The sequence below is a fragment of the Furipterus horrens genome, unplaced genomic scaffold (genome assembly GCF_987537825.1).
Source record: "Furipterus horrens unplaced genomic scaffold, mFurHor1.1.pri manual_scaffold_4, whole genome shotgun sequence".
Taxonomy (NCBI): Eukaryota; Metazoa; Chordata; class Mammalia; order Chiroptera; family Furipteridae; genus Furipterus; species Furipterus horrens.
In genome coordinates, this window is record NW_028327174.1 from 121,541,756 (window position 1) to 121,554,997 (window position 13,242).

General features: G+C 41.3%; 1 pseudogene; it reads left to right on the plus strand.

The window, feature by feature from the left end:
• Positions 1-1,123: 1,123 nt before the first annotated feature.
• On the plus strand, positions 1,124-2,415 carry LOC150012769 (RNA-binding protein Raly pseudogene; annotated as a pseudogene).
• Positions 2,416-13,242: the final 10,827 nt, after the last annotated feature.

Below are 13,242 nucleotides of genomic sequence, written 5' to 3' on the forward strand. Positions count from 1 at the left end.
TCTTCAGGGGAAAGGCTAAGGGAGTAAACCCCGACAGAAAATCCGGAGCTGGAGTCCCTAAGGCGGTTTGACGTTGTAGTCAACACCGGCAACTCCTGCGGGGCACCTGAAGCTAAGCTGTATTGACTCCGTCTTTCCCTTGGACCCTTCAGCTGCGAAGAGAGGGGGGGTCTGCTGCATGGGCAACAGCAGACCCTCCATATCACCCTGCCCAGGCTCTGTAGCTTCAGCTTCACTGGAGAGGACACTCCAGCGTCATCGCAAGATGTCGATTCAACACGGGAGGAGACAGATACCGTGTCACTCCCGAGTCGGACTGCACAACCATTCTCGGCGGTGCAGATAGACTCTTAAGAAGCTACACCATCGTCTGTCGTGATGGACGGCTGCCGACGACGACGACGATATTTTGCTTCTTTGGGGTGAAAAGTTCTATATATATATCAGTTACGTCCATGTGGTTTAGTGTGTTGTTCAATGTCTTTATATCCTTGGTGTTTCTTTGCTTGGATGATCTGTCTGTTGTTGATAATGGAGTGTTAAAGTCCCCTACTATGAGTGTTGTTGTTGTTAATATCCTTCTTGTGGTCTTCTAGTATTTTCTTTATGTATTTGGGTGCTCCTATGTTGGTTGCATATATGTTTATCAGTGTTATATCTTCTTGATGGATTGTTCCTTTAGTATTATGAAATGTCCTTCTTTGTCTCTTTGTATTGCCCTTGCTTTGAAATCCGTTTTGTTTGATATGAGGACTGCTACCCCAGCTTTTTTTTTTCAGGTCCGTTTGCTTGGGATATTTTTTTATATCCCTTTACTTTCAGTCTATGTAAATCTTTTGTTTTGAGGTGTGTTTCTTGTAGACAGCAAATATGTGGGTCCTGTTTTCTTATCCATTTCGTTACCCTATGTCTTTTAATTGGAGCATTTAATCCATTTATATTTAAGGTTATTACTGAAGGGGCGGTAGCGACTGCGGGGGCGACTTCTCCCCCTCCGGTGTGCTCAGCTCCTGAAGCTTCAACCAGGTCCGCCCTCTTTCTCCCTTCCGCCCCCAGTGCGGAGGCACCGCCTTCTTCCGCGCTGCGCGGCTTCTTCTAGACCTTGGCACCGGTGATACCTATTCCCAGAGGCAGCTGGTGGCTGACCCTGTAACCCTGAAGAGGAGATCATTGGCTGAACTCAACCTTTGTGGCCACCATGTCCTTGAAGATCCAGACAAGCAATGTAACCAACAAGAATGACCCCAAGTCCATCAACTCTCGAGTCTTCATTGGAAACCTCAACACAGCTGTGGTGAAGAAGTCAGATGTGGAGACCATCTTCTCCAAGTATGGCCATGTGGCTGGCTGTTCCGTGCACAAGGGCTATGCCTTTGTTCAGTTTGCCAATGAGCGCCATGCCCGGGCAGCTGTGCTGGGAGAGAATGGGCAGGTGCTGGCCGGGCAGACCCTGGACATCAACATGGCTGGCGAGGCCAAGCCAAACAGACCCAAGGGGTTAAAGAGAGCAGCATCTGCTATTTACAGGCTGTTTGACTACCGTGGCCACCTGTCACCAGTGCCTGTGCCCAGGGCTGTTCCTGTGAAGCGACCCCGGGTCACAGTCCCTTTGGTCCGGCGTGTCAAAACCACCATTCCTGTCAAGCTCTTTGCCTGCTCCACAGCCATCACTACCAGCTCAGCCAAGATCAAGTTAAAGAGCAGTGAGCTGCAGACCGTCAAGACCAAGCTGACACAGATTAAGTCCAACATCGACGCCCTGCTGGGCTGCTTGGGACAGATTGCCGAGGAGCAGAAGGCCAACCCAGATGGCAAGAAGAAGGGTGACAGTGGCAGTGGCAGTGGCAGTGGCGGCGATGGCGGCAGCAGCAGTGGCAATGGAAGCGGCGGCGGCAGTGGCAGTGGCAGTGGTGGTGGCAGCAGCCGGCCACTCCCCCCCGCCCCCAAGAGGACATAGCTTCTGAGGCAGGCACACCCCAGGGAGAAGCACAGGCTCGGGATGACGGTGATGAGGAAGGGCTGCTGACACACAGCGAGGAAGACCTGGAACACAGCCAGGACACAGACGCGGAGGATGGGGCCTTGCAGTGAGCAGCTTGACAGAAGTGATGGCCACTGGCAGAAGAAGGGCGTGCACTGTACCAGACCTCAAGCTGGGCACCCACCCCTGGATGCCACCCCAGCGGGTCCCAGAGGAGAGTTGGCAACAGGCACCTCATCCCCCATGCATTTCAGCCAGTACCACATCCTCTGCAGGTGGAGTTACCGGCCTCCCTTTCCCACGTACCCTTCCTGTTGGCACTGCCCAGGCCAGGGGGCAGAGCACAGAGTTTTCCCACACTCTGCCTCCCCTCCCCAGGACACTCCCAGGCTTGGGGTTTTTCTATAGGTTTGGTGAGGGGTGGGGGGCATAGGAGGGGGGAAAAAAAGGTTATTATTGACATGTATTTATTCATTTCCTTTTGTACCTCTGTTTCTCTACTCTTTTTTTGTTTTTTCTCTTCCTTTTTCTTAGAATATTCCCATTAGCATCTCTTGCAATGCTGGTTTGGTGGAGTTGTATTCTTTTAGTCTTCCTTTGTCTGAGAAACTCCTTATGTCACCTTCCATTTTGAATGAGAACCTTGCTGGGTAGAGTATTCTTGGTTGTAGGGCTTTGTTTTTCATTGCTTGAAATATTTTTGACCATTCCCTTCTGGCTTGTAGTGTTTCCGTTGAGAAACCGGTCGATAGCCTTATTGGAGCTCCCTTGTAAGTTATTTGCTGTTTTTCTCTTGCTGCTTTTAGGATTCTCTCTTTGTCTTGGAATGTTGCCATTTTAACTATGATGTGCCTTGGAGTGGGTTTTGGGGGGTTCCTCTTTATTGGAACTCTCTGTGCTTCCTGAAGTTATATAACTTTTTCTCTCATCAGGTTGGGAAAATTTTCTGTCACTATTTCTCCTATCAGTTTATCTATTCCTTGTTCTTTTTATCCCTCTTTAATTCCGATTACTCTTGTATTGTTCTTCCTTATGCTATCCTGTAACTCCCTTACCTCTTCTTCATACTTTTTCAATCTTTTTTCATTTTGCTGTATCATCTGAGAATTTTTTCCTACATTATCTTCTAACTCACTAATCCGATCCTCTGCTTCGTTTAGTCTGCTTTTGACTCATTCTACTGTGTTTTTCAGTTCAGAGTCTGCATTCTTCATTTCTTCCTGGTTCTTGTTGATAGTTTCTATGTCTTTTTTATGCTGGTGTAGTTCTCCGTAAGTTCCCTGTAATTTTCTTGGAGCTGCTGGTAACTTCCTTGGAGGTTGTCATAGTTGTTTTTAAGGTTGTCGAGTATATTGAGCTTCTTCACCACCATAGTTTTGAATTCCGTGTCTGACATTTGGGCTATGTCTATTCCATCTACCTCTCTTTCTGGGGATTCCTCTTCTTTTCATTGAGAGGTTGTTTCTGCGTCTTACCATGTTGGATTCTTCTTGTTTGTTTTTGTTTTTTGGGTTTGTCTGCTTTGCCTTCCCACCTTTGTGATATGAGATTCTTTAGGGTAGATCTGGGGGTTTCAGTGGTGCAGTCTCTTTGATCTCCTGAGCCTGATGTTCTTGGGGTACCTTTTATGTCATTTGTTTATGCTGTCTGGTTATATTTCAGATGCTTTTTGTTAGGATCTTCCTTCTGGCTAGTTGATTGAGAGTCACTCTATCTACTTTATCTTGAATTCTTTTGTGGAGATGTCAATTCAGCCTTTGTGTGTTGTCTTGTTTTTCTGTATTCACAGCTGGTCTAATGAGGTGGGTCAGAGGTTCCTGTCCCTTGCAGCAGTGGGCCCCCGCATGGCGCGTTCCTTAGGTGCCTGTTGGAGCTAGCCAAGGTGTCCTTGCAGGCATGCCTGTGAGTCAGTAAGGTGGCCCGAGAGCTTGCCTGCCCCGCAGCACTCCGGGAGTTTCCCAACGTGGCCCGGGAGCTAGCCTCAGGCCTGCCACACAGCGCTCCCGGAGTTGGCCTCTCACCTCTTAGGGTGGGGCCTTGAACACCTGTGCTCAGTAGAAGCGAGTGCCTGTGAGTCGCTGCTACCCGCTGTTCCCGTGCTGTAGCTGCCCGCTATTCCCACACCCACCTGGGTGGGCACGAGCAGAGCCTGAGCAAATGCTTTGGGCTCCGGCCTGGTACTCGGGCCTGGTGCCCACTGGAGCTGGCCAGGGGCGACTGAGCACAGTCTTCTGCGTATCCAGTGGGCCCTCCCTGCGCCCATTGGGGCACGGATCTTATGTCTATTGGGATGTGTCAGAGGGGCATCTGAACTCTCGGCCCTGCACACCTGGGCCAGTGAATGAGGGCACTTCCCTATGTGCACCCGCAACCCAAGGGGAGGGTTGGGGAGTGGACGAGTGCACTCCTGCACCTGTGCTCCTCAAGAATGTTCTATCACCCCCAAACTTTCCCCCACTCTCTGCAGTTCACAAGAGAAAAATACAAAGGAAAAATTACAATTTCACTTACTCAGCAGCATGCTGTCTCCTGTCTTCCAGCGCCAATGCCGCCTGGTTGAGTCCCGTCTCTGCCAGCGGGCAGAGATCTGCTTTTCTCCTGACTCCCCTCTGGGGAAGCCTGTGGTCGCCAAAAAGCCTTTGTGTCCTTTCAGCCGCAGTTCGGGCAGCCACCCCAGTCAGGAATCCTGTTTCGTCCCTTTTTTTCCCATCATCCTCACTAAACAGGTTGTTCCCAGATGGCTTTTCTCTAATCCAGCAGTGCCAAGGCTTGACTCCTGCCAGTGTCCAGCTGCTCACTGAGATGTTCTGTCTGCAATTAGTCCAAACTACAGACGTGTCTTGGGAGCCTGAGCGTGCAGCCTCCCCTCACTCCTCCGCCATCTTCCCTCTCTTCTCAACAAAATATTGGCAAACAGGACCCAGCAACACATTAAAAAGATCATATACCATGATCGAGATTGGTTTAATATTCACAAATCAATAAATATAATACATCACGTAAACAAGATGAAAGACAAAAACCACATGATCATATCAATAAATGCTGAAAAGCATTTGATAAAGTACAACACCAATTTATGATGAAAACACTCAGCAAAGTGAGAATAGAGGGAGTGTACCTCAACATAATAAAGACCATAAATGAGAAACCTGAAGTGAACATCATATTCAATGGGCAAAAACTGAAAGCATTCCCCCTAAGATCAGGAACAAGACAAGGATGTGCACTGTCTCCACTCCTATTCAACATAGTCTTGGAAGTTCTAGCCACAGCAATCAGACAAGAAAGAGAAATAAAAGGCATCCAAATTGGAAAAGAGGAAGTAAAACTGTCATTATTTGCAGATGACATGATAGTGTACATAGAAAACCCTATAGACTCCATAAAAAAACTACTCGACCTAATAAGTGAATTCGGCAAAATAGCAGGATACAAAGTCAATATTAAGAAATCGAAGGCATTTTTATACACCAACAATAAAAACTCAGAGATAGAAACTGAAAGAAAAATCCCATTTACCATAGCAACAAGAAAAATAAAATACCTAGAAATAAACTTAACCAAGGAGGTAAAAGACCTGTACTCAGAAAACTACATAACACTGAAGAAAGAAATTAAAGAAGATACAAATAAATGGAAGCATATACTATGCTCATGGATGGGAAGAATCAACATCATTAAAATGTCCATACTATCCAAAGCAATTTATAGATTCAATGTAATCCCTATTAAAATACCAATGACATATTTCACAAAATTAGAACAAATAGTTCAAAAATTTATATGGAACCAAAAAGAGCCCGAATAGCCACAGCAATCTTGAGGAAGAAGAACACAGTAGGAGGAGTCACAATACCTGATATCAAACTATAGTACAAGGCCACGGTAATCAAAACAGTCTGGTACTGGCATAAAAACAGACATATAGGTCAATGGAACAGAATAGAGAGCCCAGAAATAAACCCAAGTTCATATGGCCAACTAATATTTGACAAAGGGGGAAAGAACATCAAATGGAATGAAAAGAGCCTCTTCGACAAATGGTGTTGGGAGAACTGGACAGGGACATGCAAAAAAATGAAACTAGACCACCAACTTACACCATACACCAGATTAAACTCAAAATGGATCAAAGACTTAAATGCAAGCCGTGATACCATAAAAGTCCTAGAGGAAAAAATAGGCAGGAAAATCTCAGCTATCCCACATAGCAACATTTTCACTGATATATCTCCTAAGGCAAGGGAAATAAAGGAAAGAATAAACAAATGGGACTACATCAAACTAAAAAGTTTCTGCTCAGCTAAAGAAAACATCAGCAAGATGAAAAGGAAACCAACCATATGGGAAAATATATTCGCCAATGACATCTCAGACAAGGGATTGATCTCCAAAATATATAAAGAACTCATACGACTCAACACCAAGAAGACAGACAACCCAATTAAAAAATGGGCAAAGGACCTGAACAAACACTTCTCCAAAGAAGATATACAGAGGGCCCATAGACATATGAAAGTATGCTCAACATCACTAGCCATCAGAGAGATGCAAATAAAAACCACAATGAGATACCACCTCACACCAGTCAGAATGGCCATCATCAACAAATCAACAAACAACTTGTGCTGGAGAGGATGCGGAGTAACGGGAACCCTGGTGCATCACTGGTGGGAATGCAGACTGGTGCAGCCACTATGGAAAAGTTTGGAATTTCCTTAAAAAACTAAAAATGGAACTGCCTTTTGAACCAGCAATTCCATTGTTAGGATTATATCCGAAAAATCCTGAAACACCAATTCAAAAGAACCTATGCACTCCAATGTTCACAGCAGCACTATTTACAATAGCCAAGTGCTGGAAACAACCTAAATGCCCATCCGTAGATGAGTGGATCAAAAAACTGTGGTACATTTACACAATGGAGTTCTATGTAGCAGAAAGAAAGAAGGAACTTCTACTATTTGCAACAACATGGATGGAACTAGAGAAAATTATGCTTAGCGAAATAAGCCAGGCAACTAAAGAAAAATACCTTATGCTGTCACCTATTACAGGAAACTAATGAACAACACAAACAAATGAGAAAAATTGAACCAGAGCTATGTAAACAGGAAGTAGACTAACAGTAACAAGGGGGGAGGGGGGAGGGAGAGAAGGGGGTAAGAAGGGGAAGGGTCAAGTCAAAAAACATGTATAAACAACCCACGGACATGGGAACTGAGTGGGGACTGAATGTGATGGAAGGGAGGGGCAGGATGCAGGGAAACAAGAGGGGGAAAAAGTGAGACAACTGTAATGGAAAAAGAATTTTTTTTTTTTTTTTAGTGGGGGAAAATGCAAATATGAAGAATGGAAATGCCAGTTCAGTGAGTATTAGGACAAATATTTTCCTTCACATTGTATATTTTTCTCCCTATTTGATCTCTCCAGAGTTTGGCATTCTAAACAAGTAAGTAATGACATAAGTTTCTTTGCATAGAACTAATAAGACCAGTTGTTAATAGAGGTTCCTTTTTTTTTTTTTTGACCAAGTCTTTGACTGGAATGTCAAGCCTAAAGGAGACATACTTGGGCTCAGGTTGTTACCAAAAAGCCCTGAGGAACGGAGAATGACTTTCAAAGGTAATAAAAGCCCGCGAGATAAAAGGCCTGGTACCATAGTTGGTTGTGTGGTCCACAGCAATCTTTCCAGGGAAGGAACGAAGGTTGTTTTCCTGAAAGATGGCTAGAAGGGACCTTAAGGCACAATGAAAAACCAGAAAGACTTGGAAAGGACAGGTGTGTACAGGCAAGGATGAATTCCAGGTGTATGGCTCAGCTTCTGTGCCCTGAAGAACAGACTGAGGGTCTCCCTAAATGTTCCTTGGGTAAGTTCCAGCAAAGCAGAACTAAAGATCATAAGTGATCATTTACTGCTCTTCTTATGTTTATGCAAATGAACAGGATAAATTAAAAATGGACTTAATGTAGTCCCTTTAAAGACAAGGAGGGTAATCTTTGGGAGAAAAATCATTATTCAAGGAAAATCATAATGATCAGTAGTAGACTATAAAATAGGGCAACTAACCGTCTTAAAAGTTTCTTCTCATTTAAAATATAGTTTCACTTGAAAATTAAACCATGTCTGTGATATCATCAAAGATATTCAAGTTGCAGGCAAGTAGAATGTCAAGTGCCTTGCAACTGGATGTCTTCCCAATAAGACAGTCTTACAGATTTAGAGACTTGTTTGTGGGTTATGTTACATAAATTAACATGTGTTTTCTGTTTTCAAAGGACATAAGCCTATGATCGCATTACCTGAGTGATTGTCTGTACGCATAAGCCTCACTTGATCCTCTCTGCACCTCTACCTCCTGAGACTCAACGGTTTGGCTGAACTAAGTGGCTGGGTTGGTGAAGAATGGGGTGGTCTGTGAGCTTCACTTTAAAACTGGTTTCTCTTTTCTATCCTAATGGCTTGGACAGAAAAGGCCCAGAGGTCTGAGAGGGGGGAAACCTAAACTATTTCCCTCAGCCCAAACTAAGTATAATGGGCAAAAGGGTTTTGGACACGTGAGATGTGCCTAGCACACCTTCCTCCAAAGAAGCCTTTTTTTTCTTTCTCCTAATATGGAACATTGAAAAATTAATCCCTGCCTTTTGTCAACTAGTAGTTATGGATTGAATGATGTCTTTTAACCCTTTTCGCCAAATCTGTTGCCCCCAGAACACAACAAGGATGCCAGCCTGTTAAACCAAGCACGCCGTTGACCGGAGACAGCCAACTGACCTGGAGTCTGCACGATCCTTCCCCATGTGGGAAGGCCACCCTCCCCTCCACACCCTCACTATTATTAGGGTTTTCTGGACCCAAGCGTAGGTAGGACGACGACCATGTCCAGCTTGAAGCAGCTAGAGGAGCTTGAGACCTTTGCCCATTGTCCTTGACAAGATTACAAAGGGTCTTAACATCTGAGAGGGAGGGATAGTTATTTTTTACGAAACAGGGGTATGGACTTCGGGGGAGATTGCTGGGGGAGGGAGATGCTGGGTGGAGGGGAGTAAAGGGGAGAAAATTGGAACTATTGTAACAATGTAATCAGTAAAATACATTAAAAAAATAAAAAAACAGTATATGTAATGGAGTAACCAAAAGACTTACATGCGTGACCCATGGAAATGAACTAAGGGGGTATTGCTGGAGGGAATGGGGGTACTGGGTGGAGGGGGGCAAAGAGGATAAATTGGGACAGCTGTAATAGCATAATTAATAAAATGTTTTTAAACATTTAGAAAAGGATTTGCCAATTGGAAGGTGTCTATACTTCCCCTTACATCTTCATACATGAAAGGAAGATGAAGTGATGGCAAGTTAATGGCAGTCATATTGAGACAAAGAGTTGATCATGATCATGGAAACTGTGTGCTAGACATGGCAGAAAAGATATAAAGAACCAAGGATATTGGTCATGCTTCCATAGTAGCATTGGGTACCCTCCACATTTCTTTGAAACACTAATTTACCTAACCCATTGTTCTAATATTACTACTCCACCACCACACTTTCTCACTTAGGGGAAAATAAATTTTAAGCCGAATTAAAGTTTTTAAATTGAATTTACTGAGGTGACATTGGTTAATAAAATTATATAGGTTTCAGGTATACAAATCTACTATACATCATCTGTATATTGTTATTGTGTGTTCACCACCCCAAACTAAATATCCTTCCATCATCATTTGTTCCCCTTTACACTCTTTTACATCCTCCACCCCTATTTCCTCTAGTAATCACTATACTTGTTGTCTGTGTTTATGAGCGTTGTTTCTTTCTTTGCTTAATTCCTTCACCTTTTTTCACCAAGCTCCAATCCCCTTCCCCTCTGACAGTTGTTAGTCTCTTCTCTTATCTGAGTCTGTTTCTATTTCATTTTTTAGTTTATTTTGTTCATTATATTCCACATATAAATGAAATCATATGGTACTTGACTTTCTCTGACTGGTTTATTTAAAATAAAACTCTCCAGGTCCACCCATGCTGTTGCAAACGGTAAGATTTTGCTTGTTCTTTGGCTGAGTATTATTCCAATATGTGAATGCACCACAGCTTTATTATCCACTCATCTACTAATGGGCACCTGGGTTGCTTCCAAATCTTGGCTATTTAAATAATGCTACAATGACCATAGGGATGCATATATTCTTTCGAATTAATGTTTTGTGTTCCTTGGATATATTCCCAGAAGTGGGATTGCTGGGTCATTAGACAGTTCCATTTTTAGTTTCTTGAGGTAACTCTATATTGCTTTCCACAATGGCTGCACCAATCTGCATTCCCAACAGTGCACAAGGATTCCCTTTCCTCCACATCCTTGCCAACACTTGATGTTTGTTGATTTTTTGATGATAGCTATTCTGACAGGTATGAGGTGATATCTCATTGTGGTATTAATTTGCATTTCTCTGATGATGTGTGATGTTGACATCTTTTCATATGTCTATTGGCCAGCTGTATGTCCTCTTTCGAGAAGTGTATACTCAGGATCTTTGCCAATTTCTTAGAGTGTTTGCTTTCCTGACGGAGTTTTATAACTTCTTTATAAATTTTGGAGATTAACCCCTTATTGGATGTATCATTGGTAAACATGTTCTCCAATTCAGTCGGTTTTCTTTTCATTTTGTTGATGATTTCTGTTGCTGAATGAAAAAGCCTTTTAGTTTGATGTAGGCCTATTTGTTTATTTTTTCTTTTGTTTCCCTTGCCTGAGGCAGTAAGTCAGAAAAAAATATATTGCTCCAAGAAATGTCTGAGATTCAACTGCCTGTTTTCTTCTGGGATTTTTATGGGTTCCAGTATAACCTCTAAGTGTTTAATCTATTTTGAGTTTATTGTATATGGTATAAGAAGTTAGTCTAGTCTCATTTTTTTTGCACATTTCTGTCCAATTTTTCAATACAATTTATTGAATAGACTATCTAAGGACTACCCTTAACACTGGGCAGATATCGTCAAAATTTACCCCTCCTTTGTAAAATATTGACAGTAAAAGAATAGGTTTATTTCTGGGTTCTTTATTCTGTTCAATTGATCTAAATGTCTACTTTAATGCAGTACTATGCTCTTTTATTACTTATTGCCTCCGTTTGATATCAAATGGCATGATTCCTCCAACTTTGTTCTTTCTTAAGATTGCTATATCTATTCAGGTTTTATATGGTTCCATATAATTTTTGGAATATTTGTTCTAATTCTGTGATACACCACTGTTATCTTGATAGGAATTGCATTAAATCTATACATTGCTTTGGGTAGTATGGACATTTTAATTATGTTAATTCTTACTATCTATGAATACAGTATATGCTCCCACTTATTTGTACCTTCTTCAATTTCTTTCTTCAGTGTTTTATGATTTTCTGAGTTTAGGTCTTTCACAACCTTGGTTAAATTCATTCCTAGGTGTTTTGTTTTGTTTGTGAAGCAATTGTGAATAATTTGTTTTCTTAATTTCCCTTTCTGATAGTTCATTATTGGTGTATAAAAATTGAACTGATTTCTGGATATTTATTTTGTATCCTGCTACTTTAATAAATTCATTTATCAGTTCTAGTAGTTTTTTTGTTGAATATTTAGGGTTTTCTATATATAGTAGCATGTCATCTGCAAATGATAAGTTTCACTCCCAATTTGAATACCTTTTATGTTTTCTTCTTGTCTGATTGCTGTGGTTAGGATTTCCAGTACTGTCTTGAATAAGAGTGGTGAAAGCAGACATCCCTTGTTTTCGATCTGAAAAGAACACTTGTAATTTTTACCCATTGAGTATGATGTCGGTTGTGGATTTGTCATATATGGCTTTTATTATACTGAAATAAGTTCTCTTTACTCCCACTTTACTGAGAATTTTTATCATAAAATGGGTGCTGGATTACATTAAATGCTTTTTTTTACATCTATTAATGTAATAAGATTTTTATCCATCATTTTGTTTATGTGGTGTATCATGCTTATTGATTTACAAATATTGAACCGACCTTGCATTCCTGGAATAAATCCCACTTGATAATGGTGTATGACCTTTTTAATGCATTGATGGATCTGGTTTGCTAATATTTTGTTGAGGATTTTATCTAAGTTCATCAGATATATTTGCCCCTAATTTTCTTTCTTTCTTGTGTCTTCATCTCATTTTGTAATTAAGATAATGCCAATCTCATAAAATTAGTTGGGGAGTCTTCCTTCCTCTTGAATTTTTTGGAACAGTTTGAGAAGGAGAGGTGTTAATTATTCTTTGAATGTTTGGTAAAATTAACCTGTGAAACCATCCAATCCAGGACTTTTGTTTGTTGGAAGAGTTTTGATTACTACTTCAGTTTCACTATTTGTAATCTTTCTATCCAAATTCTGATTCTTCTTTAGTTTTGGAAGATCGTATGTTTCTAGGAATTTATCCATTTGGTTTAGGTTGTCCAACTTTTTGACATATAGTTGTTCATAGTATTTTCTTATAATCCTTTGCATTCACTTGGTGTTAGTTAATTCTCTTTCATTTCAGATTTACTTGCATTCTCTCTCTCTCTCTCTGTCTGGTTTGTCAGTCTTGTTTATCTTTTCAAAGAACCAGCTCTTGGTTTCATAATTTTTTTTTTTTTTAGACTCTATTTCACTTATTTCTGTTCTGATCTTTATTTATTTTCTTCTACTCATTCTGGACTTCTTTTGATATTGTTTTTTAAGTTCCTTTAAGTGTAAAGTTAGATTGTTTTCTTGTTTCTTGATTTAGGCCTGAAATGCTATGTATTTCCCTCTTAGGACTGCTTATGCTGTGTCCCATAGATTTTGGGTTGTTGTGTTATTTTCACTTTTCTTTCTTGATCTCATTGTTAACCCATTCGCTACTTAGTAATGTCCTTTAGCTTCCATGTCTTGTGGTTTTTTTTTCCCCCAGTTCTTTTCTTGTGATTTCTAGTTTCACACCATTATAGTCAGACAAAAACATTTGATATGATTTCGATCTTAAATTTATTGGGAACTTGTTTTGTGTCCTAACATGTGGTCTATCCTAGAAAATGTTCCAGTGTGCTTAAAAAGCACATTGCTGCTTTGGGGTGAGATGCTGTGAAGATATCAATTAAATCTATCACCCAATGACCTGATGTGTAATTTAAGGCAACAATCTCCTTGTTGATTTTCTTTCTGGAAGATCCATTGATGTCAATGGGGTGTTAAAATTGCCTATTACTGTATTACTGTCAATCTCTCCTTTTACGTC